Genomic DNA, 27,858 nt, shown 5'->3' with positions numbered 1-27,858 from the left:
TGCATCCCAGATTATCTCACGCCTTGAGACGATATTCGCTGTTCATGGCCTGCCAGTAACCACAACGAGCGACAACGGACCACAATTCCGGTGTGAAGAGTTTGAGCATTTTCTTGTTGATAATGGTATCTTACACCGCAAGGTTACGCCACAATGGGCACAGGCAAATGGCGAAGTAGAGCGTCAAAACCGAAGCCTACTCAAAAGCATGAGAATTGCACAAGCAGAAGGAAAAAATTGGAGGAAAGAGCTCGTTCATTACCTCGCTACATACAGAACAACGCCGCACACCGTCACAGGAGTTTCCCCTGCGGAGTTATTATTTGGTCGAAAGATCCGCACAAAGATGCCTGAGTTGCGCGAAACTACCGTAAATGATGATGAGCTACGAGATCGCGACTGGGAAAAGAAAATAAAAGCAAAGATATATGCAGATGAACGAAGGGGTGCTTAACCCAATGAACTTCAGACTGGCGAGCAAGCGCTTCTAAAGAAGAAAAAGTGAAACAAGTTGTCAACCAAATTTGAAAGTGAGCCTTATGAAATCATTGAAAAGAAGGGCAATAGTGTTGTGGTACAGTCACCTGAGAAAGTTCAATACCAGAGGAACGTCACAGAAATAAAGAAGTTTACCCCCAGAGATGAACAATGTGTTGACAGTGATCATCAGTTTGAGTTACAAGAGGACAATGAATTAGAGCAGAGGCCGCAACGGGATAGGCATCCCCCAGATCGCTATGGTGAATGGGAGTAACCCAGAAAGAAAACTGACATGATAGTAGACTCTTACAGGCTTGAACCTTGTTGTGATTAAAAAAAAAAAAAAAAAAAAAAAAAAGAAAAAAAAAAGGGAAACAGCGCGAACAATGGAGATAAAGACATGAGCTATGTAAAGCAAAAAAAAAAAAAACTTTGGACATAGTTGCAGTTGCGTTGATCGTATGATCTAGTTTAAGATTAAGTTTTTCTTTTTTCTGTTAAGAAAAGAACGGATGTTGTGTCGGTCACATGACCGGAGGATGTAATGACACGTGGAGCGACGAGCGAGAGAGGTCGATTAAATTCGTCTGTTATTAGTTATCTTATATGTGATTAAAGAGACGTAGTTACGGACAGAATACAACATGTTAGAACCTTGTTTATTTGTTAGAATCTTGTTTATGTTTTAACTTTTTTTTTAAGAAGAGGAGATGTCACGTTGGGACGTCATGCGTGACACGCATGCTCTATGACATTATTACATAACGGCTCGCACGTGGTTTTTGTTTCGCTTTTTCGACTCGTATCTTTTGACAATTAATAGTGTCTTTACCTTTTCTTTACAGCCGCTGGGGATTGCAGTCTTTAAAAAATGTACAGCAACGAGGATTAACACTTTATTGCGAGTACTTTTAGTGCATTTCTACGGAGCAAATTATGGTAGTTTTTCCAAGTCATAGATCGCAGTGAACGTCTATGGGATATGTCGTTTAAGTCTGCTTTAGAGGTACTCCTGGAGTCCATTTCATTTGTTATAATAGTCTTACCTAGTAGATCTTCTTTTATTGTGTTGTATGTTATCATTTTTATTACGTACGGCGTAGATGATGTTTTTGCCCTGCGAGTGAGTGTCCCGGCAGAAAATTGACGAAAACTTAGTTTTGGTATTTTGCCCCAACTCAAAAATATTTTAAGCGAATACTTTATTTATCCCTTTTCCGAGCTATGCAAGTTCCTTAACCAGAAAAAATGCGTGCTTTTCGCCACAAATATTTCTTTTAAACGTAGTTGCGGTCGAAAATGACGTGTACGTTTCAGTTCTTCAGCGGAGTGTTCGAAGGACCCCAAAGTACTGTTTAGTACACTTGTAGTACTGGAACTTCACTTACTTGCAAAGAGCAATAAATATTTATTTAATATATTTCTGAAGCTGAATATGGGATTTGAAATAATTTAACCAGCATACATGTTCTTGGAATGTGTAATATAGCCACTTGGTTTGAATATTTTCAGCTTGGAAATCATTCATGTTTTGGTTTATATTACAACTGTTTAGGGTTATCACATCAAAACATGACCAACCATAGATTTGCACTAATGATTTCTTTCCTGTTAGATATTAACCTTTACAATAAAAGTAATCTTCATGTTGTTTTTAAAGAGTCAGGAGAACTCTGTTTTAAAATTCAAGTATTTTCTTGTTTGTAATAGCCTTGTTGTTAACGTGTATAACGCAAGCAGTTGTTTATTTTTGACAAAAAAAATTATACAGTGAGACTAAAGTCAAAATGTCTGACATGAAAATAAATAACTAGAGCTTTTTACAAATAAGCAGTGTTTACTCAGATTGTTTAAAAGAACACTGAAGGGTGGATGGCTTCCAAAGATTGTACTTAGAGGAATAAAATATAACTCATTAGTTTGGTTTAGTAGAAGTTAAATTATAAACCTCATTTTTTCCATTTTTGGTTGAACGGTTATAATGCCAAAGCAAGTTAGTTTAAGTTACTCACCTCTAATGACAGTTTTTATTTTTGTTGTGACAGTTTCCCATGAATGAAATGGAATTTCTTTCTAAAGAAGAGTTAAGAAGAAAGATGTTAACATCTTTGAGAAGAAAGAGTTTATATCTCTGGAGGGAAAGTTTGCATGAATTGCCTGCAGCTTTGTTTGAATTGACTGAGTTGGAGAACCTTCACCTGTCAGGGAATAAACTTACAACAATACCTGAAAATATCAGAAAACTTAACAATCTTATGTTACTTGATGTGAGTACAAATCAGCTGTCCATATTCCCTACAAGTTTGACTCAGCTGGAAAAACTCAAATAGCTGAAGAAACTCAGATGGCTGGACATCTTATATAACAATCTAACCACCATCCCTGATGCTATTGGGGAGATGGTGGAGCTCAGGATCCTGGAGCTGAGTTACAACCAGTTGACTGTGTTGAGTCCAGCTATAAAACAGTTGAAGAAACTCAGATGGCTGGACATCTCATTAACAATCTAACCACCATCCCTGATGCTATTGGGGAGATGGTGGAGCTGAGGAGACTGGAGCTGAGTGGCAACCAGTTGACTGTGTTGAGTCCAGCTATAAAACAGCTGAAGAAACTCAGACAGCTGTACATCTCACACATCAATCTAACCACCATCCCTGATGCTATTGGGGAGATGGTGGAGCTGAGGAGCCTGGAGCTGAGTGGCAACCAGTTGACTGTGTTGAGTCCAGCTATAAAACAGCTGAAGAAACTCAGATATTTGGATGTGAAAGGGAATCCTTTTACAGTTGAAGGAATGAGAAGTGTTATGGAGCTAAAGATTCATAGAGTATATTCAGATGTTCCAGGTGAGTAAAGGAAATTCCTCTTCACATTAATGTTGTAACATGTGCATTATTTACTAAATTGGTTCTAATGGTTGACTTGCAAGTGGTTATGCTGCTTGTTACAGAGAATTACAGGCAGCTGACAATAGTTTTATAATAAATCCTGAGAAGAATAATGAAGTAAATGCTGTCACAGTTATACTGTATGATCGAACAAAGGTTGCATCACTTTAGAAATACATGACATTTGTACTGGAAGTTTTGGTTATATTTTGAAAGGTTTATTTTAACGACTTGGCTGACATTGAAATTTAAGTTGAACTATAGTGTACTATAATTTGATAGGGAATTGAGGAGGGATTAAGTTTATTACAAATCAATTTACAGTAAGGGATTATTGTAAGTTGTAATTTATGCTTTCTAGTTGATTGGAATTTAAGAAGTTTATTGCAAATTATTTCACAGTTGTAGGAATTGCTGTTGTAATTTTTGCTTTCTGTTTATTTGATTTTAATTTTAAAAGGAAGAATTAAGTTTATTACAAATCATTTCTCTTCCAGGAATATATAGTACTGTAAGTTGTAACTCCATAATTTTTGCTTTATTTTATTGGAAGTTATTAGGAATGTAACAACATTTAGCTTATCATACAGAATTTATGGACTGATATGATTTTAAAATGAGAGTTTAGGTTATTGAGAATAAAACTTTTGTCTTAACTGGTCAGGAGTAATTCTGATAATTGTTACACTATAATTTATGCTGTCCTTGTAATATTTTAGAATCTATCGATTGCTACTTTTTGGGAATGTGATTTTTCTTTCTGTTTTCCAAACACCATTTGGCAGAATTGACATCAATTATTGCCTTTGTTTAGTTTGATCAGTCACATTAAAATCAATTTACTCTTAATGTTTCATTTCATTGAGTCAGTTTATAATAGTCATTGTGTATGTGTTTACCTAACTCACCGATGCAAAGATTTTTACATGTATATACTAGCATAGTTTCTAACTTTATGCAGGAAGGACATGTAATTAAATTGACTTGTCAGGCCTTTTTCAGATTGTGTTTGAAACTTATAAAAGCAGAAATTGCTTTTCCTTTAGGGTTATTATAATAATTACAACTTCCTCTGATTAGCCTTTTTCCTTTGGCTCAATCATGATGACTTTTTTAATTAGACCATGTGGATAGAAAAAGAGCGCAAGGACCAGCAGCACAGTTGGCTTATGAAGAAGCTTTAAAAGATGGATATGTACAAGTTTACCGTGGTCGTGTTATACTGGTTGGTCAAGATCGCGCCAGTAAAACCAGTCTGAAGAAGAGTCTTTTAGGCCTTCCATTTGACCCTAAAGAACAGAGTACTGAGGGGATTGAAGTGGATCCTTCAAAATGTGAAATTGATGTTGACCAAGCTGTCGAGAACTGGCAGTTGACCAAGGAGAGTAAACCAGGACTGGTTGAATGTTCAAAAGATGTAGCAAAGATTGTGGTTGGCAAAATGTGTGGAGCAGATATTTCTCAATTTTTAAAGGAAGAGACAACCGAAGAAGGAGAACTGAAATTAGAAGATGAAGTTGAAGGTGTTTTCAAGTCAAAGCAGGTTTGAGAGTTTAATAAAAATGCTGAGAATTTTATAAAAGGAGGAGAAGGGAGGAAAGCAGCCGAATTAGCCTTTTGAGAAATATTTGTTTTTAAAGAGAATGAATAGGATTAGAACTTGCTATTTTTTAAAATTCTCTTCTTTATTAAAATTCTAAATTTCTTACATTCAGAATTGTGTCTGAAACAGTCTGTTTGTTTTGGATGTTTTCACAAAAGTTTAGATGAGACTAAATTTTATTTACACATCAGGTAAAAAAGAACTGCAAGTAATTTTTGTTTAAACATCTTGAATGAAGGCATACATGCAAAACTTTTACTACAAAAATGAGGGGCATCTTTTGATTTTTCCATTCTTCAATTGCTTTTCCATTGGTGTCTTCTCTTAACTTAAAGGAAACTTGAGATCTTTTTCTCCAATTATATATAAATTTTTAGTCGTAATTAATTTTTATTCTCTGATATAATGTTTTCATAACTCTTTTTGCATTTTGGCTATAAAATCCTTATAGAGGAGCTTTAATGAATGTATGTTATGCTAATGCTTATGTAACTTCAGTCTCAACAAACATTTCTTGGTCTGAGTTGACTATCTCCAGGGTGCGAGGATTTGCTCTTCAATGTCTTATTCTATGCAATTAAGTTTCTCTCTGTCTAAAGGCTCTTACACTTGAGATGTCAGCTTCAGAACTCTCTACAGTAGCTAATTTACAACTTCAACTCAGTTGGTAAACCAAGTTATCTTGTTATACCCCCCTCACCAAAGCAGTACAACAGTTTTTTTAGAAACTTGCCCCTTAAAATTATTCTAGACTGAGGTGATCATAATTTTTTACAATTTAGCAGCCTGTTCATAACATCAAGTTTTGAATACATAATTATATACACTTAAGTGAGCATAATGTTTCATTTAATTCTCCATTCAGGTTGAGGAGGATGAAGGTTTCACAGATATTCTGCAAAACAATGCCAATGAACATTCTACTGAATGTGAAGGTAAAAACATGCAAGCTGAGCCTGATGTGATGATTGATGTTTCTCAACCTTCTGATACTGTGAAGCATGTTAATCAGTTGTTAAAGTATGCTGAACGCAAACCCATCAAAAGTGCCTTACTCGCAGAAGAATCCTATGTTACAATGGATGTTTGGGACTTTGCAGGGCAGCACCTATACTATGCCAGCCATCCTATCTTCCTATCACAGCGGGCACTTTACATATTGGTGCACAATCTCAGCAAGCCTCTGGATGCCCCAGCTGAGCCCTGCGTGAGACAAGGGAGTAATGATGTGAAGTTGGAAAACCCTAACAATGAAACAAACATGGAGAATTTGCTCTCATGGTTGGCTACAGTACACAGTGTTTCCCTGGCCAATGATGACACAGATGAGGATCCACAACATAAGCTGCCCTACCTTCACCCCCCGGTGTTCATTGTTGGCACACATGCTGACAAACCAGATAAAGACATTGCAGTAATAAAGAAACAAATTCAGAAGAGAATTTCTGGTATGGAATATGAGAAGCATGTGGTCAAACCCTTATTCTGCATCGACAACACTCAGAGGCCTAATTTGATGAAAAAATTTATCCGAAAGATTGGAAAGCAGATTGAAAAAGATAAAACAGGTAAGATAAACCAAAAGCCCGATATTGGGAGATGGTTGACAAGCATTGAGTATACAATAATTATTATCTGACTCACATTTGTTACATGTTATCCAGCAGCAGGCAGTGTGTTGTGCTTCATTATAATTTGAATTGCAAGTAGATAGAGAGACAGAACATTCTAGTGGAAGTTGTAGAGGGATTAAATGATATCACTATGGTGGAATGAGTTAGGACTTAATTATAGTGGAAAAAAGTCAGAGTTTGAATTGCAAGTAGATAGAGAGACAGAACAATTTTTCTAGTGGAAGTTGTAGAGGGATTAAAAGATATTACCATGGTGGAATGAGTTAGGACTTGATTGTAGTGGAAAAAAGTCAGAGTTGTTTGTTGTTGTTGTTTTTTTTTTTTAATAACCTGCACTCTGCTTTAAGCTTTCAGCTACTCTATATTCTGAATATACTGGCAGCATCATATAGAGTCCAATTAATTTTTGGAGATGGAGCCATTAATTTCAGAGTATGGGATAATTATAGGGAAAAGAAGAGCTAAAATGTGGGGATTTAAAGAGATTGTCATCTTAGCTCAGTTGTCAGCTGTAAAATCTCTGCAATTATACAAGTATAAAATTATGGTATCATACTATGCTCATTGTAAGCGCGTGTTTCTGTGTTGTATTATGCTTTGAATTCCTTTTCTAAATATATCCTGCAGAGCAAGAAGGAAAAGTAGATGGTATAAATGAATTACAGAACACAATCCTGAAGGTGTTGAAACAAGAGCCTTATATGGGAGAAAAGATACCCGTGAGGTAAATAAAAAACACAATTTATTTGGAAAAACCCCAGTTCATGCTCTTCAAAATCGATTTTTTCCCTCAAATCAGCCATGATAACATTTTTAAATGGAACACAGTGTATTTAGCATAATTATATGTGCAGGTAAGTAGTAAAAAATATCCTTCCACCACTAGATTAAATTGTGAATACATCAAAATTTGCAAAACTGTAGATTGTACAAATACACAGACACAGTAGTTGCTTCAGTGCAGAGAAACAAATTTTAAATTTGTGTCATTAGGACAATGTTATAATTCTAAAAGATAAAAAGATGTGATTGATATGGATTTATGATTTATTTATGATTTTTGATTTATTTAGCTTCGCCGACTGGCAGGGACACCGCAACAGCTTGCACCAATTACAGCGGGCCCGGTAAACCCACCCATCCCACCCCAGGGAGGACATCCATCACACAGTAATCTCGAGCTTGGGAAATTAACGTCTCCTACCCCTAACCCTACAGGAGATGGGAACTCCATTTATTCGTCCCTATCTGAGAAGACTAGAATATCTAACCATTTCTTGATGTTATAGAAAGGTAGCAAATTCTTCTTAATTATTTTAAGACCCAGGGGGGGCTCGAACCCTCGACCTCCCGCACAACAGTCCAGCACTCGATCCATTGAGCTAACCGGGATTAGTTAGCCACAGTTCTTGGAATTGACTTTGTATGTTGCTAAAAATAATCATGTCTGTTTTAGTTGCAGATAGTATGAGGCAATTCATGTATTAGCACTTGAGGACTTTAAACACTAGCATGCATGTCTGACTGAATTTAAGACCCAATTTTATGCCATATAATACATTGTAGGTATTTTGTTGCTTTCTAGGTGGTTTCTGTTTGAAAAAGTGATTGAAGCTTTGATGGCTAAACAGATTTATCACAGAAATCTGCAACAACTTGAGCACTATGCAAGGAAAGAGTGTTTCATGGAAGATGTAAAAGAGTTTGACTCCATGATCAGTTTTTACCATGGCCTGGGGATGATAATCAAGCACCGCAGCACCGTTGTACTGAAGGCTCAGTGGTTGATTGATCTGTTTAAACAGCTGATAACCATACCACCTTTCAATAAACAGGTAGAAAATAAATTTCTGTTTTGAGAAAGGCTACCCTACTTGGAAAATGTTGTTCAACAATTGAGACTAACAGAAAACTAAGAGTGTGACTCTAAAATCTTTTCAATTGTGGACCACAAACTATTTCAGTCATGTACCTTTTGCAGCTTTTCAGGTCATAAGTTGCAAGAGACTTGCATTGATTCGCTAATTGTTTTCAAAGAAGTGAATACTTCTTTTTCCTGCACTAAGAGCCCTTTTCCGAATTACTCTTGGCCTCGTTTTCAAAATGAGGCCTTGCGCTCGACCATTCTTTTGAAAATGAGTTTAATTTGCATGTGAATGAAAACTTATTATCATATGAAAGGATGAGCACCAGGACTCGTTTTGAAAATGAGGCCAAGGGTAATTCGGAAATGGGCTATCGGCCTCTGTGGTTGTGATTAAACAACTAGTATACGTCTCTTATCAGCTAAGATACAAATTTGCTCGTTAGGGATTTAATTTCCCACCATTTCGATGCATTGATAGAAATAACTTTTTTTAGTTTTTGTACATGTACGAGGAAAAAATTCAAAGAACATTAAGTGGCCTTTCCTAATGTTGAATTGTTCATTTTTATATATTTTATAGAATTCTCTACATGCTAAGTACTGGCTGGAACTTGAAGGAAGTGGCATCCTCAGCATGGAACATGCTGATCATGTGTTCTCCAGCTTTATTGGACAGGGGGTCATAAAAGAAGACATCTTAGACATGATGGAGCGATTTGGTTTGATTGCTAAGTGCTCAGTTTCCCCAACTGACGCAAAGTACTTTGTACCAGCTCAGCTGAAGTCATCACCTGATAAACTCTGTAAGATGAAACCGTCGTCAGCAGATCCCTGTCCATTGTATCTCCTGTTTGTCCATGGCTTTGTTCCTCATGGTCTCTTCTTACAGCTTGTCTCACGATCCATTCGTTGGTGTTCAAAGACATGGCCCGCGCATCAACCTACCCTGTACCAAAATGGAGCATGGTTCATCATTGGGAAAGATATTCATGATTTTGACCTCATTTGCAAAACAGGATTTGTGAAGGTAACCTTGAGACAAAGAACACAGAGTGATCAGTTTGTAGGACAAAACTCCGCCGAACTAGGAAGTGTCGTTCGTGAATTTCTTGAAGACACCCTTCATAATTTGTCACAAGAGATGCCGTACCTGAGGGGACTACAGTATAGGCTGTGTGTTGCATGTCCTTACTGCCATCAAGGGGCAGAGGAACCAAGTCGTGCATGCTCGGACCACGTGCAAACCACGTGCACCCACGAGGACTGCTTCCACCTCATTGATGCAAATGAAGGCCAAGCGGAAATATGTAAAAGAAATCTCGATGACAAAGTACTTCCTCCCTGTGGATTGAAGAAATGGTTCTTGAAAAGAAGAACCCAGGTATGATCGATTTTTAAGCACAGATTTACAGCCTCTGATCTATCTTTGCAAGTTTTCTCCTCTATGTTACCTGATCTAAGAATTAAATGGGCCGTCATGAGTGTTGAGAAAGGTAGCCCTGATAGTTTGTCTCCAGTTTTAAATATAAGTGAGAGAATCTTTATGAAGATGAAATTAGTTTTGAAGTTTATTCTTTTCTTTTTTTTCTCTCGGTTAACTATTGATCAACATACTTTTATTTGTTATGTTATGTTATGTTATTGTCCTAATCCTCCATGACGTCTTTTTCTTCAGGGTTTATCTTCAAATCTGGCTGCTAGATCACAAGGTGAAGCAGGTGAAATTGATCCAATGAAGTCGGACGCGTCGTTGAAGGTGACTCTCCTGGGCAGTGAGTGGAGTTCATCAATGGGAGGCTTGTCCACCATAAACAGACAGCTTGCCATTCTGTTGGCCAAACATGCGCAGTGGACGTCACTCTCCTTGTTCCACAGTTTGCCTGTTCTGAAGAAGACAAGAGAACTGCAAGAAGCCTCAATGTTTCCATCAGGGAAGCAGAGAAACTTACAGGCTACAGTGACCCTCTTGACTGGTTGAGTTTCCCACCAAGAGACCTCGTCATTGACTTTGTACTGGGTCATGGTGCTAAGCTTGGTAAGCAAGCCCAAGTTATCAGAAAGTTCCACAGTTGCAAGTGGATACAGGTTGTGCACACTGCACCTGAAGAACTTGGAATGCACAAAAACTATCCTGAGGCTATTTCTAAAGGTGAAGAGAAGAACAGAACTGAAGTGGAGTTGTGTAAGTTGGCAGATGCTGTGGTAGCAGTTGGACCAAAGTTGACAAAGGCTTCCTCTTCCTACCTGCGCTCATGCGAGAAGCACCAAGATATCATTCAACTGACGCCGAGCACGTTCAGTGAGTTTTCCTATGTGAAACAAGCTGCAGTTGACATGGACAAGTTTAAGGTTCTAACGTTTGGCCGTGGTGATCCAGAGGACTCCAGCCTGAAGGGCTACGATAATTATCTCTGCCAGAGCAATAGTTGAACTGAAAGACAGATCTTACCATCTGATCTTCGTGGGTGCAGCTGACGGTAAACAGGATGAGGCTGCAGCGAATTTGCTAAAGAGTGGAATTGATAAAACGCAGCTGTCTGTGAGGAAGTTCGTGCAGAGTAAAGAGAAATTGAAAGAATTATTTTGTGAAGTTGATCTTTGCATAATGCCCTCAAGAACCGAGGGGTTTGGATTGACAGCATTAGAAGCTTTGTCTGCTGGTCTTCCCATTCTTGTCAGTGGCAACTCAGGATTTGGTGAGGCATTGTGCACTGTACCAGCAGGGAAATCAGTTGTGGTGGAGTCTGAGAACCCTAAGGAGTGGGCAAAGGCAATTGCTGGTGTCCGAGAGAAGGAAAGATCAGACCGACTTCAGAAGATTCAGCAACTAAGGAGTTCCTATGAAGAGAAGTTCAGCTGGGAGAAACAGTGTGACATTGTTGTGGAAAAGATGTGTGACATTGTTCATGGTGAGAATATTTTGAATATTCTGCAAAAGTGTTTTTGGGGGCTTCTCGGCGTTCAGTCTCTTTTAAAGCGTCATGGAAAGCAGGGACACCCTCTATAAAAAAATGTGTTAAACCTGAATAGTCTGAATAGAAATCAGCTGTTTTATCGTCTTTTTGATTGGTGCAATATTGAAAAAGGTTTCTCTCTATCTGTTTATTCTCTAAAAGACAAGACACAGGTTTCAGAACTCAGGAGGCCGGAAATGTAGATACACCAACCGAACAACTAACAGTTGATTCATTAGTGACTCCAAGTAAGTACCAAAATATTAGTAATACATGGTAACTGACATCCCCAAACAATTAGAGACAGGTTACAGGTAGATCCAATATTTCTACTTTCTCTAACGTTGATCTCTCGGCCAATTACGTTTTTCGAAAATGGTACTTCTGATAATGTTTCGCACGAGGGATTCATGTCAAGATTTATAGCTCTGCTTTCATCGGTTGTAATCCAAAGACATGTTTACATAAATTTAAATTTCTTTTACTTCCGATCAGGACGGATGGCTTGGTGTAATTTTTTTCAGTCAGGGGAAGTTTTTCTCCCATTTCACCTGGAAACAAACATAAATTGCCAAAAACAGGGAGACTTGGAGCGTTTTTTTGCTCGTTGTCAAAGCGAAGCCAAATTGTAAATGCCGTTCCTATAAAAACACTTTTACGTACCGGCTTTTCAGAATAAAGTGGTCATCCGACACAGGTAGAGGAAAATACATTTGGGTAGAGGAAATACATTTGGGCCAGTTCATTTCTATTAAATCTAACCCTAACCGCTGTGTTACGCAAGCAGTGGGCCATTTGTATTCTTTCTAAGAGGTTTCTTTTCATTAAATAATTGTCTTTCCACTGCGAGCTTTTGGCCCTCTTGACACTGTTTACAAAAATAAATGTTTAGATAAAAGATTCAGCTTATTTCAGTATAGTTTAGAACGCAGCTTTGGTTTACAGTTTTGTTAAACAACGGCACTTTTCTCTCTTTAAATGACCTGCCCTCGGGTTCTTTTCCCAGTTACACATGTATGTCAGAGTGTAGACCTTTCCGTGATTTTTTTCTTCTCTGCTTCTTCACTCTTGATTATTATTGTATTCATTGGCCCATAAAAAGTCAATTGACCTCCAGTTTATCGCTTTAAGGCTCAGTTGTTCGGCAAAATACCGGTTGTTTGGTGGCTGAAGCCCTTTCTTCCCTTTTTTTTTTTACCGTTCAAGTTTCTCTTACTAGATTGGAAATTAATATTTTTCAGCTGATGATTGTTTCGTTTCTTTCGTGCTGTTAGAATAATAAAAGCTTTGTCTCTTCCAGGCTCTCTCGACCGAATCATCCGGGAACTTCAGCAGATGCACATTAATGCAAGCAAAGTCAAGAGCAAAACAGATCTATCATTGGGACTGAGGAATAGTGCATCGGACAAGGGCTTCAGAATATCTGACAATCAGGGATCAGGAAATTGTATGTTCTATGCCTTGTCAGAACAACTGGAAATAGTTAAAGGAATTAAAATCCCGCATGGCAGATTAAGACAAACCTTGGTCCAGTACCTCAGAAGTAACTCAAAGCTAGTAAGTTGATGTTCGTATGTCTAACAGAGTATGTCACGTGCTGTTCTTTTGAGGTTAAAGGTGTGTACGGGTCAACACCACCAGAGCCTATCCCAGTGTTCACTGCATAACTTTATTATTTAAGAAGCCGCACAATGATGTTGGTTACAGTTGAATCCATTTGTTACTTAACGTGGCCTCCGAAGAAGCAGACTTTCACGGTTTTAGTCATTTGAATATTTTGGTTTAATAAATGCCCCCCTTAAACGTCCGTGAGATAACACTAAACAGAATTCCAGTTGTTCTCTAGATGATGGATCTTTCCTGTTGTTTTTCTGCTGTTTACGAATCCTTGTTGTTCTACATTAAATTGCTAATTAAAGGTCTTCTCGTATCATTCTTAAAAAAATTACTCCATCACTCGTACCCCACGCGGTCAAGGTGCTATCAAAAATCCTCTTTAAAGTTTGTTTCTTTAACTGATTTTTTTACAGCCGGATGGAACAGATCTATTTAAGTTTGTCCATGGACATCAAACATGGACTGAATATTTAACACACATGGAACAAGATGGCGCTTGGGGTGATCACGTGATTTTATGTGCCGCAGCAAACTACTATGAAACGTGCATTCGTGTGATCAGCAGTCTACCCCAGAGCAATGATGTAATGATTACGCCACATTTTCCAGTTGACGAAAGCAAAGCACTTGTACTGGGACATATTCATGAGGTGCACTATGTCAGCCTTCAACCCGCTCAAGGTATAGCTCATTTACAGCACAGTTAGTAATTTTAGGCGTAGTTTCCTAACAGTGTATTTCGTTTAACGTGTTACATAGAATCATAAATCTCCCTCTTAACTCTGAGATGACAGTAAATTCAGACTTTAACCTCAAGACTTTTTCTCCATTTTACTATCCGTTCTCTTTCTTTGCTCAGTAATCATAGGTGATGACGTGAGTTGTTTTCATAAATAACTTTCAAGCATCAACTGACACTTAATCGCCCGCTTCAGTGAGTAGAATTAAACGACGTTTGATGCAGTTAACTCTCCTTTGCTTTCTTATCGCATTGTTGTGTTTGTTGTTTTTACAGGTTAAAAGACAGGCTATCTACTCAGTCATTATACTCGGCCCAGATCTCTGTTAAAAAAACCCGGCCGAATGAAGATGTGGCTAATTTGTTTAAAGTATAAAATTATTTACTAGTAGACTTCCTTTCGTCCTAAAAAAAAGAAACAAATTTTATGAGAAGTTTTTAAAATTTTTTTCTTTTGGAGTAGTCTGTCGATAAATTGAGTAGTTGTCACGGTGTATAATATTCTCTAAAAACTGAAAAGTATCAAGATAATATAATTCACGGAAAATGATTTCGTTGCGTTACTGAAAGAACAAGAGGAAATTTTTTATTTGGGTGCGGTTTAGACTGGAGAAAGACAGTGAATTTAAAAACAGCTAACTTGAGCAGTTTACGCGTATTATTTTTGTTATTCATAAGGAGACATGAAACATTTGTAAATAAAGTTGAATTTCTAAAGTCAAGGTTTGAAATATTTTGTCGGTATAGTAGATTTATTTACCAAGTACTTTTAGTCCTTGCATACGCCTCTTGTAATCGCAGCTAGAGCGATTAGTGCTCATAAATTACAGAAATCACAGAAATATTCAAATAAATATGTATTTTATGACACGATCTAGGGATACTAGCATTTCTTCTTTCCTAACACTCTCCTCAATGCAGCGTCGTCATTGTCTATCCTAAATTTCTGAAAAGAATAAAGCAAGAGTATCTAGACCTGTTTTTAGACAGCACCCGTGATCATAGCCACACCCTTGACTGGGTGTGGGGGCCGAGGAGGGAAGATAAAGAAATTTTTATGCGACAACTTATGGGATGTAAAGGTGAAAGTTCGTTGACAGGGAAACTATGAGTGCACCCCTCCCCCCTCATTAATCCCTCTTCTACCCAACCCTCCCCCCTCATTAATCCCTCTCCTACCCTACCCTCCCCCGTTCAGTTACAGCGACTCTTTCAAGCGAACACTTGGTCAAAAACCGTCGGTGAGGAAAGCAACGATCAGGAGAAGAAGAACGATGTTAATTCTGATTAGTTCAAAAGCTGGAATATCCTTCAGACTTCACGAAGACAGAGAGACCGGACAGCGCCTCTATCAAGCAAGAAATGATTTCAAAGCAGAACTCTCAACAATGTGTTCCCGCACAAAAATTAACAAAACTTGTTCTTCCACCCGATGAAACTCCCGCAAATATTTATTGTACACTGTGTGTGTCATCGTCAAATGATCTGAAGATCCTGGAATGGTTTGTGGAGAGAATCAAGGGTAAAACAGGATCTAATCTCGGTCATCCAAGTCTGGAAGAAGAAAAAGAGAGATCCCAGCTGTAACTAAAGACTGCACATGAAGATAAAGCAGCGTACATTTTACTTTTTAGACATTTCTTACCTTGAAATATTCGCATTTTACTGTTTGTGATTTGCTCTTAATAGAGTATCATGCTGTGTCATATGGATATACGGACGTACACACAAGTGCAGTTTCCAATGTCTCTCCTTATTTGATTAAATCCATGGAAACGAGTTTTATTTGATTGTCGTCCACGTCAAGTTTTGTAGTTTTTTCATTTGTAGACGTGTAGATATTCCTGTGTTTACTCGGAAACTTAAAGTATTGTTCTTTTTAGGTCAGTCAGCCAACCAGTGAGTGGTACAGTCATGCAGTTGGTTGAACAACTGTACCCAGGGTGAAAACCCAGGGTGGAGGTCAAATCTGATTTTAAATATGAAAGCTTTGAAAGAAAAATAAATAATTTTTTTGTCTACAATTTGATAATTAGATGTTTTAAAAAAAAAAATTTCTTTTCTGCTGGTATACGGAGTTTACAGCTCATCAACAGTTTGTTTCATTGTTGATTCTAGTCACTGTTGAACACGCCATTTTGGGCGTGTCTCTTGGGTATTCCTGATTGGTGTGGTTTCACTATTTATAGACGGTTCAATGTGATTTAGTCCTCTCACTCTCGCTTTCCACGCTGACATCGAAGTTGTAGCAATGGACAGTAAGACGGCTCGATCAGAAGCAGAAGTCGTTATCACTCCGGCACCCGAAGTCACGGAAAACTCTTCATCACAGCAAGAACAATCAAATCCACCTTTGGTAGATCAAGTGTTCTCTCTTTTCAAAACCTATCTGTCCTCCCAACTCGACGAACAAAGCAAGCAGCTCGAAGGAAAGTCGAAAGTCGTTAAGGAAGCCGCCGAGTTCAAATTCAAGGGTAATAGGAAGCAGTTCGAGTTAAATGCTCTTCTGGACCACATCTTTGGTCCGATAGAGGTCAGCCTGAACGAACTGCAAGAGATCCGCAAGCTGGTGGCAGAAGGGCGACAGCTCATAAAGAGACGACAGAAGTTAATAAAGCTCGCAGATAGAAGCAAAGACGGGTGGCTGGTTGGGCAGGAATACGAGTCGGACTTGCTTCCGACTCTGAAGATGAAAAGAAAATTCGGAAGGCTAAGATATCGACAGAAAATAAAAGGAGGGAATCTAAAGCTAACTCTGACAATGCTTCTAAAAATTTTAAAGCTGCTAGCGATGTTCAGCTTTTTCGCGGGAGGACCTTTATTTTCTTTGTGATGTATCACGTTGGGTTGGATTGCCTGAGCATCCAACCATCATTCCTTTGGTGTTGTATTTCTATAGTATTTAAGGAGAAAATATTTTACGTTCGTCTGAGCGCAGCAAATTAGAACGTAAATATATTTTCTGCTGGTATGAGGAAAGAAACGATCAGGAGGAGAAGATCGATTTTAAATTCAAATTAGTTTAAAAGTCGGAATATCCTTAAGACCTCAAGAACACAGAAATTTCGGAAAACATCTTTATCGAACAAAAATTGATTTGAAAGCAGAAACCTCAAGAATCAAACGCAGCATTGTGTTCCCAAAAGAAAAACTAAAATTGTTCTTTCGTTAAGTAAAACTCGCACAAAATTTTTATGGTACACGGCATGTGTCATTGTCAAGTGATCTGAGGATCCTGGAATAGTTTGAAATTGAGCGTGAAAAAGGACCTAATCTCGGTCATCCAAGTCTGGAAGAAGTAAAAGAGAGACCTTCAGCAGTAAGTCAAGACCAAAGACAGATAAAGCAGCATACATATTACCTTTTATAGATATTTCTTACCTTAAAATATATTCGCATTTAACTATCTGTGATTTACCCCATAGAGCACGATATTGTGACATAAGGATATACACGCCTGTCCGGTTTCCAAGGTCTCTGCTTTTCTAATTACATCCATGGAAACGGGTTTTATTCTAAGTTGGTTGTAGCTCACGTCAAGTTTTTAAGTTCTGTTTCTTTGTGTACGTGTAGTTATTCCTGCGTTTGCCCGGAAACTTTAAGTATTGTTCTATATAATCGTCCAGTCAGCCAACCAGTCAGTGGTACAATCAGTCGGTTGAACAACTTTGCTCATCATGTTGTATTATTTTGAGTTTTTGAGTACGCCCCTATACTCTCACAGTCCCCTATTTCTCTCATGATTGCACAGGACTGACTAGAAAATAACCCAAAAAATTACACAAAGGTGGGTTAAGAAAATCCACGGTGAGAGTGAAATCCGATTTTAGATCTGAAAGCTTTGAAAGAAAATTAAATATAATTTTTTTTGTTCACAATTTGATTATTAAATGTTACGAAAAGCAAAGACAAAATTATTTGAAAAAGGCTTTTTAAACAATTAAATAGGGAAATCAAGGGTAAAAATTAACCCTGCGCTTTGTGCTAATCAGCCTCTGAAGAACTGGGCCCGAGGAGGCTTGCAGATATGCTGGAGGTTACGTGCGGTGGATGAGCATCCCGGCATTCTTCATGCTCCAAAAGCGTGAATAAGCTCTGATCACGGTGATGGACCACTGAACTCATAATACTAATACCAGAGATGACCTTTAAATCTTTACAAATAATGATAGTTATTCAATAGTTACATGAGTCATCCATCCTTAAAGAGCTGAGCAATCATATTTATCCATCAAACTTAAAATGTTTCAAACTTTTGAGAGCCACCATGAATGCTAACTCCTTACATGATTTCTAAGCTTGATATCTTTAAAAAGCAAAACATTGAATTTCACCAATTTCTAAAACAACGATTTTCTCTGAACTGAAAGAAAGTAAGAAATGAGACAAATCAGAGAAGCCAAAGAGCACAATAACTGCCATGAGCTTTCTCAGTAGCCGTGTGAGTGCTAGTTTCATGAAGAATTAACAGTCCTCTTGAGGCGAAAACTTAGTTTTAATAACGAAAAATTCAGAGGAGAAGAATTTGTGTTCAAAAAACTATTGGGGTTACGTTAGTTTGAGAAGTATCTTATTCAACTGACATCAATATATTTTGAAGGCTAGATCTTAACCAATCACTGATATATTATTTATTCAAAACAACAATTCCTATTAAAACACACGGCAATCACTGTGGCTAAATCAGATTTATTTGAATATAAAGGCTAATTAAATTGACTAAACACATGACTATCAAAGAATTTATATTGTTCATGTACCGAGCTGAAGTTAAAAAATGATAAAGTATACATAAAGTCGTTCGTGCGGTGAAAGGTAAAGGTCTGCATAAGAGAATGACTTACATAGTGAAGGGAGCTAATCAATCCAAGTTTCTGTGATATGAAGTGACCAAGATTATTTTCACCCACCCCTGGACGGGATCCTACTACTCCTTGACAGGTAGCTCCACAGTATTTTTTTTCTCATTTCTTTATCATTTCACTTGGACCATATTTGCCCTCGAAGCTTCGCTTCTCGGGAAAATATTTGTTTTAAGAACATCAAATTTCCAAGGGGCAACTATCAGCCGATAGTTCCTCGACAGAAACACTCTATTGTTTAAATAGTGTCTCTCCACGGATAAACACTATCGCGTCACGTGATCAACTTAAACCAAAAAGAATCGAAGAAAATTTAGTGGTGAACTATAATCCATGATAGATACTGCGTAAAGTGAGTAGTGCGTGACCTGATCCATTTGTATCATCAAATATAAAAATATGAGCCTGTATGAGGAGGGCTCTGGGATTGTCGGTTTTGCGGTTTTGACTGTTTTTTTTTTTTTTTTTTATCGGTGTTTCGGTTTTTCGGTCAAAAAGGTTCGGTTTTTCGGTTTTGATGTTCAGAGCGGTTTGCGGATAATATGTGTTTTTGCATTCGGTTTTCGGTTTTCACGAAGACCCTGAGACGGTTTTCGGTTTTTCCTTTTGGACCCCTTCAAAGGTGAATATTTAGCGGTTTTGTCAGGTTTGCATGCAGTTTTCGGTTTTGCTGCCTTTTTTCGTCGGTTTTTCGGTTTTGGAGATTTTTTTCTCCGGTTTTGCGGTTTCCCAGAGGCCCCATGCAATGCCCCCCCCTCCTGTATATTGACAACATGTATGGAAGGTGTATACCCAGTTGCGGCTTCTTGTTATGCAGAGATTTCAAGCGCCTAAATATTCGCCACTTGACCACCCAATTCAAGCTCAAACAACTGGTAGACAAGCCTATAAGGAAGGACCAAATTTTGGACTTAGTGATCACAAACCTCCCTCAACTATACGATGCAAACTCAGTCCAAACCATTCCCCCCTTCGGCCTGTCCGATCATAAGGTCGTTCTTGTGGGCCCCAAGGCGAGGCCACAAGGCGAGGCCAGTTGGAAAGGGTTCCGGTTGGAAATCTGTTGCAAAGCGGGATACTCGTGCAAGTAGGAAGTTGGAGCTCGGACACTACCTCTCGTCTATCGAGTGGTCCCTGTTCAACCGCGCTGATTCGTGCCTGGCCAAGTTGAATCTATTTGTAGACACGATTCACATTGGTATGGATCATACTATGCCGATCAAGCACCACAAGATTCACGTCAACGATGCACCTTGGATCATCGCTGAGTCAAAAAACCTTATAAGGCTACGACAGAAAGCATTCAACAGTGGAGACAAGAGGAGCTACTACTCTAATGCTGTAAACCGAGACCGTAAATCGCAGCGCAGCAAGTACTTTCCCTCAAAAAATGACAATCTCAAGTCCACCAAGCCCTCGCAGTGGTGGAATGCTGTCAAACGGGTTGCTGGAATGGTTCCCTGTTCCAGTTCGGACAGCATTATCTCCAGTTTACAATTTGAAAGCGAACTCAGTGAACTTGAAGTCGCCAAAAAAAATTAACTCCGCCTTCCTTGCTCCCATGAAAATCTTCCAGCCATTAGAGCCAGTTGCAACTGTAGAGGACGAACCCTATGTATTCACTCTATCCGAGCCTGCGCTTCTGGCCGCCCTGAGACAACTAAATCCACGCAAAGCGGCCGGATCCGACTGTATTCCTAATTGGCTCTTGCATGAGTACACTGAGGTTCTTGTCGAGCCCGTGACGGCCATTGTCAACTCTAGCTATGGAGAGCAAAGACTGCCTTCACTCTGGAAGCTAACTGACGTCGCTCCGCTCCCGAAGCAGAAGCCTGTAGGAGACCTCAGCAAGCAGCTGCGCCCCATCTCCCTGACACCCGCCATCTCGAAACTCGCGGAAGGTTTTGTTGTATCGACCCATGATGTTGGCCCCGCTGTATTGAAGATCATTGACTGTGATCAATACGGTGCTATCCCTAAATCCTCCACCCTGTTCGCTCTGATCTCGATGTTTCACCACTAGTCACAAGCTACAGACGGTACCGAGGCAGCCGTTAGAGTCGTGTTATTTGATTATCGCAAGGCCTTAATAATAAAAATAATAATAATAATAATAATTTAATATTTATATTGCGCAAATTAACACGTGGATATGATCAAATGCGCATCACAACAATTTTCGGGGGACTTTGGCCGGACTGCATCAGCAGTTTACAAACAATCGAAAGAAACTTTATTTGAAGATGCCCCCTCTCCCCAAATTCCCAGTAAACAGGCCAGACCACATCACAGTAATCTCGTGAGTGGGTTCTTTAACGTCCCCTGCCTAACCAAATTAATTAATTAATAGATGCAGGAGACTGGACCTATGGTTTATTCGTCCTTATCCGAGAAGACTAGAATGTCTATCCATTTCTTGATATTATAGAAAAGTAGCGCATTCTCCTCAGTTAATTTAAGACTTTGAGTATTGTTCCGGCCGGGGCTCGAACCATCGACCTCGACCTCCCGCACAACAGTCCAGCGCTCTAACCAGTTGAGCTAACCGGAGGCGGTTAGTTCATCGATCATAAGATACTTGTCGCTAAGATCATCGGCCTCGACATACCGCACGGCATCAAAGCCTGGGTGACTGACTTTTTGATGAATCGACACCAACGCGTCAAGTTTTCCCCTGACTGCTTTTCTGAGACAACTAGGCGGTTAGCTTACCGATCATAAGATACTTGTCGCTAAGATCATCGGCCTCGACATACCGCACAGCATCAAAGCCTGGGTGACTGACTTTTTGATGAATCGACACCAACGCGTCAAGTAGTCCTCTGACTGCTTTTCTGAGTGGGGCCCAGTCCCTGCCGGAGTTCCGCAGGGGACCAAGCTCGGTCCCTGGCTTTTCTTGCTCATGATCAATGATCTCAAGGTTGTCACTCTCATGTGGAAGTATGTTGACGACACGATAATCTCCCAAACCATACCCCGCGGCTCTCTGGGTGATGTGCAACACGCTGTTACTGCCGTGGAGGAATGGTCTCGGTCTCAGCGGATGCAACTCAATGCCGACAAGTAAAAGGAGATGATTATTGACTTCAAGAAAAACCCTAATAACTTCTCCCCTGTCGAAGTAGATGGTCACGAGCCTCCTGTCACCCACTGACTGCGCGAAGATATTAGGTGCTACGATATCCAGTGACTTGAAATGGAACAAGGATATTGTAGATTGCGTTAAGAAAGCAAATAAGCGCCTGTATTTTATTGTTCTCTTGAAAAGGGCCCGTGTTCCCCTTAAAGACATTGTGAACTTCTATTGTACATCAGGTAGACATATACTAGAAAACTACTCTCCACTGTCCCATCATGCACTCCCGGCCTATCTTAATGAGGATATAGAAAGAATTCAGAAACGCATGCTTTAAAATAATAATAATAATAATAATAATAATAATAATGACAATCTTTATACAGGGGGCTCACATCACTGGGGAATGGTATTGTACATCAAGTAGACATATTCTAGAAAACTACTCTCCACTGTTCCATCATGCACTCCCGGCCTATCTTAATGAGGATATAGAAAGAATTCAGAAACGCATGCTTTAAAATAATAATAGTAATAATAATAATAATAATGACAATCTTTATACAGAGGGCTCACATCACTGGGGAATGGTATTCTGTGAGGCCCTGTAAAACTAAAAATAAGTAAAATAAAATTATAGAAATGGAAAACAAATTACAAACAAAAACTAAGTAATATACAGGGTGTGTGAACATGATAAAATCAGATCTCAACGCTAACTTAACTAAATACATGATTTTCCACTCTATGCTTAAAAATGAGAAAGGAGTCAATTTCTTTAATAGAAGTGTCTAAGAAATTCCATTCTCCTGCGCACATATATAAAAGTCTCTGTCTTCCATAGTTCGTTTTTACACGATAGAGGCGGAAATCGTTCTTTCTTCTTGTATTATATCTATGGAGGTAAGAATTCCTTGGGATATTAAAACTTTAATCCACTTAAAGGTGGCAATGTATCTGTGTACAAGACGCCGTTGGAGCAGTGTTAACCAGTTCAGAGAATTTAGAACATCGGTGGCTGAGGCGTGATTCGGCAAATCAAGGATAACTTTTGCAGCTTTATTTTGTAGTATTTGTAAATCTTCCATGATAGTGGCGTTATTCTTGTCTCCCCAAATGATGTCGGCATAGTCAAAAAGTGGACTTATTAAGGAATTGTACAATATAATTCGCGTTTCTAATGGTAACAGATGCTTGACTCGCTTTAGTAAACCGATTCTTTGTTTTATTTTGGTGATTAATGATTCGATGTGCTCGTGCCATGTCATGTTCTTTTGGATGACTACACCGAGATATTTGATTGAATCCGTATTTTCAAGTTCTTTGTTATCTATTTCAAGCTTGATACCTTGGCAGGTTTGCAATCTGCGATGGCTACCAAGCAATAAAGATTTTGATTTTTTAGTGTTCAGTGTCAGATAGTCACTGTCAAACCATTGAGCTAAATTGGCAAGGTCGGCATTTAGATGGTATTGAATATCTTGGCAGCGTTTTCCACTTGAGTATATCATAGTGTCGTCTGCATACATAATAATAACAATAATAATAATATTAATAATAATAATAATTATAATAATAATAGTAATAGTAATGACATACGTTAATTGAAGCTCCCCCTTAGGGGCTTTTCAGCCACAATGTAGACTAACTAAGAGCTTAAAAATCCCCACTGGCAGGAGGCAGACCAGTGGGCTATTTACTTGAGGAGGAGTTGAACTGGGGGCAACCGAGAACAAATCCAGTGAGTGGCAGAGTGGAGGACTTGAACCCAGGACCTCGACAGTGTTCTAAGCAGTTCGGAAGATCGTTAATGTAGATAAAGAATAGTCAGAGGGCCTAGGATGCTACCTTGAGGCACTCCAACATGAACTTCACAAGGAGGGGACTGGTAGCCTTAAACAGATGTTACTTGGTACCGATTATTGAGGTATGAGACAAACCACTCCACGACTTGAGAACCAGCACCAATAGCCTTGAGTTTTTTAACAAGAAGCATACGGTCTACGGTATCGAACGCCTTGGAGAGGTCTAGGAAAACTGCTCCCGTAAAACAGCCGTTATCAAGACTCTGAAGTATATTATCAGTGAAATGGGCAAGGGCAGTTTCAGTTGAAAGCTTGGAACGGAAACCAAACTGATTTGGAGTAAGTAGTTTGGAGTCTGATAGAAAAGTGTAAAGTTGCTGGTGCACGGCTCGTTCAAGAATCTTGCTGATGGTTCGAGAACAGTTTTCGGTCTGTATTTGTTGCAGTCCGTTCTTTCACCTGTCTTAAATAAAGCACATACTTTGCCAAGTTTCCAGATCGATGGGAAGGTGCTTGTCTCAATTGACCGGTTAAATAATTTGATCAGCATGGGTGCCAGACACTGAGCCGAATCCTTTAATAATCTTGCACTAATACGATCTAGTCCAAGGGCTTTGTTAGTTCGTAAAGCTTTCAGTTGCTTGAGAACAAATGATTCAGTGATAGTAGAGAAGGTGAACAAGTTCTTTTTTCCGATGCAATGAGTGTAAGAGGGTGAGAAAAAGTTTATATTGTTGTTAACTGTAGATTTCAGTTTTTCTTTGATTTTGGAGCTAGTTTGGTTCCGGTAAGGAAAAAATGTTCATTTAGAACCCGAGCTATGGCGCTTTTTTCAGTGTGAAAAACGCCATCAGCCTCTATTAGAGAAACGATAGAGTTGGATTTCTTTGACGTGATCTCATTTAGTCTTCCAAAGCTCACTGGGATTACCTTTCTTCTTGTCAATTAAATCCGACTAATAGTCCGTTTTACATTTTTTCACCAGTTTGTTTACGAAGCAGTTGATCTTTTTAAACAATCCACAGTGGTATTTCGAGTTCGTTTTTATCGCCTTTCTATGATGAAAATCTCGGTCTCGCATGGCGTTTGATAGATCAGAAGTCATCAAGGGTGTTTTTATTCCTTTGATGCGAGTTTTCTTGATCGGCTCGTGTCTATTTGCAACATCAGTAAAAGGGATGTTCCACGTTTCCACAGCAGGATCTACATCTCTATCTATATCAATTAAGTTCCAGTTAGTCTCAGCTAAATCCTTGACGAAGGCATCTTTATCGTACTTGCGGTACGAACGATATTCAACTGTTTTTGGCTGGGATTTAGGGACACCAGATTTTATGGTGCAGAACACAATGGAATGGTCGCTAATTCCAGAATGAATTACACCACTTTCAACAATGCGATGGTTGTTGTTGACAAAGATCAGATCGATGGTGGATTTCGTTTGTTCACATATTCTGGTCGGGGTTTTGATCAACTGCTCAAATTCATTAGTTATTGCAAATTTTTGCAGTTGCCGTTTTAGATTAAATGCAGAGTCGTCTTCTACAGCTAAATAGTCGATATTGAAATCCCCCAAAACGACAATTTCCGATCCCGCTGGCAGTTTCGAGAGTGAGTGAGTCATTTAGTGCATCGATGAATGTCTCAGAACAGACGTCAGGTGGCCTATATACACAAGCAATAAACGATTTCTTGCACTTGCGTCGATGTACTTCAATCCATGTTTCAATATTTTCAATAGTCAAATCCGTTATATGTTTGCAGGGAATCCCATCGTGTACGTAAATTGCCGTGCCGCCCCCTCTTTTACCTGTTCGGTTATTTCTCAGTACTGAATAGCCAGTAATATCTTCTTCAGAATCCTTTATAGATGGGCTAAGGCATGTTTCAGAAAAAGTAAAAATGTCGAATTTCTTGTCACTAAATAATAGTCGAACATGATTCATCTTGTGCAAAATGCTTCGCACATTAAGATGAGCTATAATTTCACCTGAAATGTCATATTGGGAATGCCTTGACAGTTTAGGCCTGCCAACGTTGTATGATAGACGCATAGAACTCTGTTGTCATTTCTTCGATTATATTGTTAAAAATCCCGAACATAAGTTATACCATCTTCTTCCATCAAGGAAAAAATGTAGCTCTAATTTAAGGCGTCAAGAGATATATAATTTTACACGTTCTCACACTAAACGTTTTCGACGCTCTTTCTTTTATGCTATGTCCCAGGGTGCGCACAATGGCTCCTAAAGTTTCAGAGAAAGTCGACTTTAATTTTAGATATTCATACCTATTCTAGATTTATTTATTATATTAGGCATTTACATTTATATGATTTTATTTAGCTTTATATTTTAACCAATGTTGGCTGTAAAATACGCAATTCAGTTTTACGACTGCAAAGTATTACTCAGTAAACGATCTATCTCTCTAAGTTTTGGGCGACAAGTAGGTTTCCACAAACCATCATATTGTTCCTTGTTGATTTCCACTCGTGACAGTTGATTCTCGAGCCCGTAGTCCTTTGTTTTATAGCCTGATTCTTGAAGGAAATTTCGATGGTTTCTTATTATGTGTTTTTCTTATCATGCGTACCTTAAGGGAATAAACTTGATTCATGTAAATGAAATAAAGAAAAGACTGAAAAGTATAGGATTCGTTTCTGTAGAAATGAGTCGCTAAGACCATTGTAATCATTTTTACCTCTTGAAAACATTGGAAAATGAAAGAAACGATTCTTGGATCTCTCTTCCTTGTCCCGGTGGAGTAATAAAGAGCTTCTCACCCTCTCTCCCTCGGTAATCAGTCATCTTCCCCAGCCAACAGATCGAGGTAAACAGCCCAATGGCCTTGCTAAATGGTCGCGGACGTTGAAGGGCACGGGCACCAAAAGGTCTTGCATCAGTAAATACTACTCTACTAAAGCTTCTTAATGACGCTACTGTGCCTAGCATTAAAGGTGGACTATGCAGTAAAACCCACTCGAGTTTTTATCTCTACCATAAAAAAGTATCTAAGATTGCCAAGAGTAACCGAGCTGATTAAATCACAGCCGGGGCTCACACAAGCTTCCTGTAGTGTTTCCAACAAAACTGTTGACTTTAGATACTTTTAATATTTACTTTGTATCGTTATTAATATTTCTTTCAACTCACGGTCATTATTTACATACCCATTCTCGATTTATTCACTATTTAGGTTTTTATTAATTGATAATTTAATTGGTGCAGGTCCACATCAAGACGTAATGTCTTGCCTATCCCTCAACCTGCTTTATTATGAATAAACGATGATGATGAAACGATGATGAAGCGGCGTGTCTGGTCGTTTATTCGAAATATAAAGAAATGTATGGGAGAATGTTGAAGAGTCGTAATATCGTAAACTTATATCGACGAATGTCTTTGCTAAGGCTCAAAATAACTGTAAACCTACCTCACTTGCTGTGTATTGTCTTTTCTCTGGTTCAGTCTAACAGTTCCAAACTTTCAGTCACGTTTTCTTGCCATTTTTTCTGCAGAACACACCCAACATCCTTTTGTTGAGGTGAAATGCAAACGATCGGATAAGTTTTTATCACTTTTTAAGATCGATCAGTTTCCATTCATCAAATATTACTTTGATACCTTCTGAAACATCAATTAACTACTTCACTATACTAGTCCGCCGACGAAGCGAAGAGACAAGCACTCCCCCATCCCCTGTAGTAGTCTACCTGGTCGCGTGACATGTGAGAAGCATTGTGATGTAAATCAAACCTAAGTTGTCAATCAGGGAGTGTCTACTTGTAGCCGAACAGCTAGATTGTTCACAATTTCTCTTTGATTTCGTCATAATTCGCCGCCGCAGTTCTTGTTCACTTTGCTGAGAAGTAAGTATTATGTTCAACACAGTTATGAATTTAGCCCATTTGTGTAAACTGTAGCCTCGCTAGACTCCTGAAACGCGAACAAAGATAATTCAGCTGAGAATTAACTCGGACTCTCCGCCCGATCGAACTGATGTAATATTTCCCCTCAAGTGTTTTTGCCGTCATTTCCCGTAAGATTAATCTAATTCTCTGGTATCTCCAATACTCTTTCTTTCCCTTTGTATTCTAAGTTTGCTGGGTTCTGATCCATTGTTCGTACTTTAACGACGCTCGTCAAATGCAGAGCACTTTCGTCATACGATCTTGCAGGAATCAGTCAATGTTCTGTAACAGACGAGTTCAAGTAGAAACTCCAAGCAACAACAAGAGGAAAACAGTGATTTTAAGTTATGATAGCGTTTTTAACGGGATATTATTGGAACTGGAATGCACCAGAGAAACTGTTTCTGATCGTGTTGA

General features: G+C 38.8%; 1 pseudogene across 1 annotated transcript; it reads left to right on the top strand.

Annotated features, from left to right (window-relative positions):
- Positions 1 to 1,260: 1,260 nt before the first annotated feature.
- LOC148740361 (uncharacterized) lies at positions 1,261 to 14,507 on the top strand (annotated as a pseudogene). Its single transcript, XR_015997108.1, has 10 exons — positions 1,261 to 1,486; positions 2,526 to 3,329; positions 4,493 to 4,914; positions 5,840 to 6,542; positions 7,236 to 7,332; positions 8,194 to 8,443; positions 9,056 to 9,856; positions 10,151 to 11,384; positions 12,730 to 12,986; positions 13,460 to 14,507. The product of XR_015997108.1 is annotated as an uncharacterized LOC148740361 (transcript).
- Positions 14,508 to 27,858: the final 13,351 nt, after the last annotated feature.

The sequence above is a fragment of the Stylophora pistillata genome, chromosome 2 (assembly GCF_964205215.1).
Source record: "Stylophora pistillata chromosome 2, jaStyPist1.2, whole genome shotgun sequence".
Taxonomy (NCBI): Eukaryota; Metazoa; Cnidaria; class Anthozoa; order Scleractinia; family Pocilloporidae; genus Stylophora; species Stylophora pistillata.
Note: the sequence above shows the minus strand (reverse complement) of the source record. Positions and strands in the feature narration are given on the sequence as shown.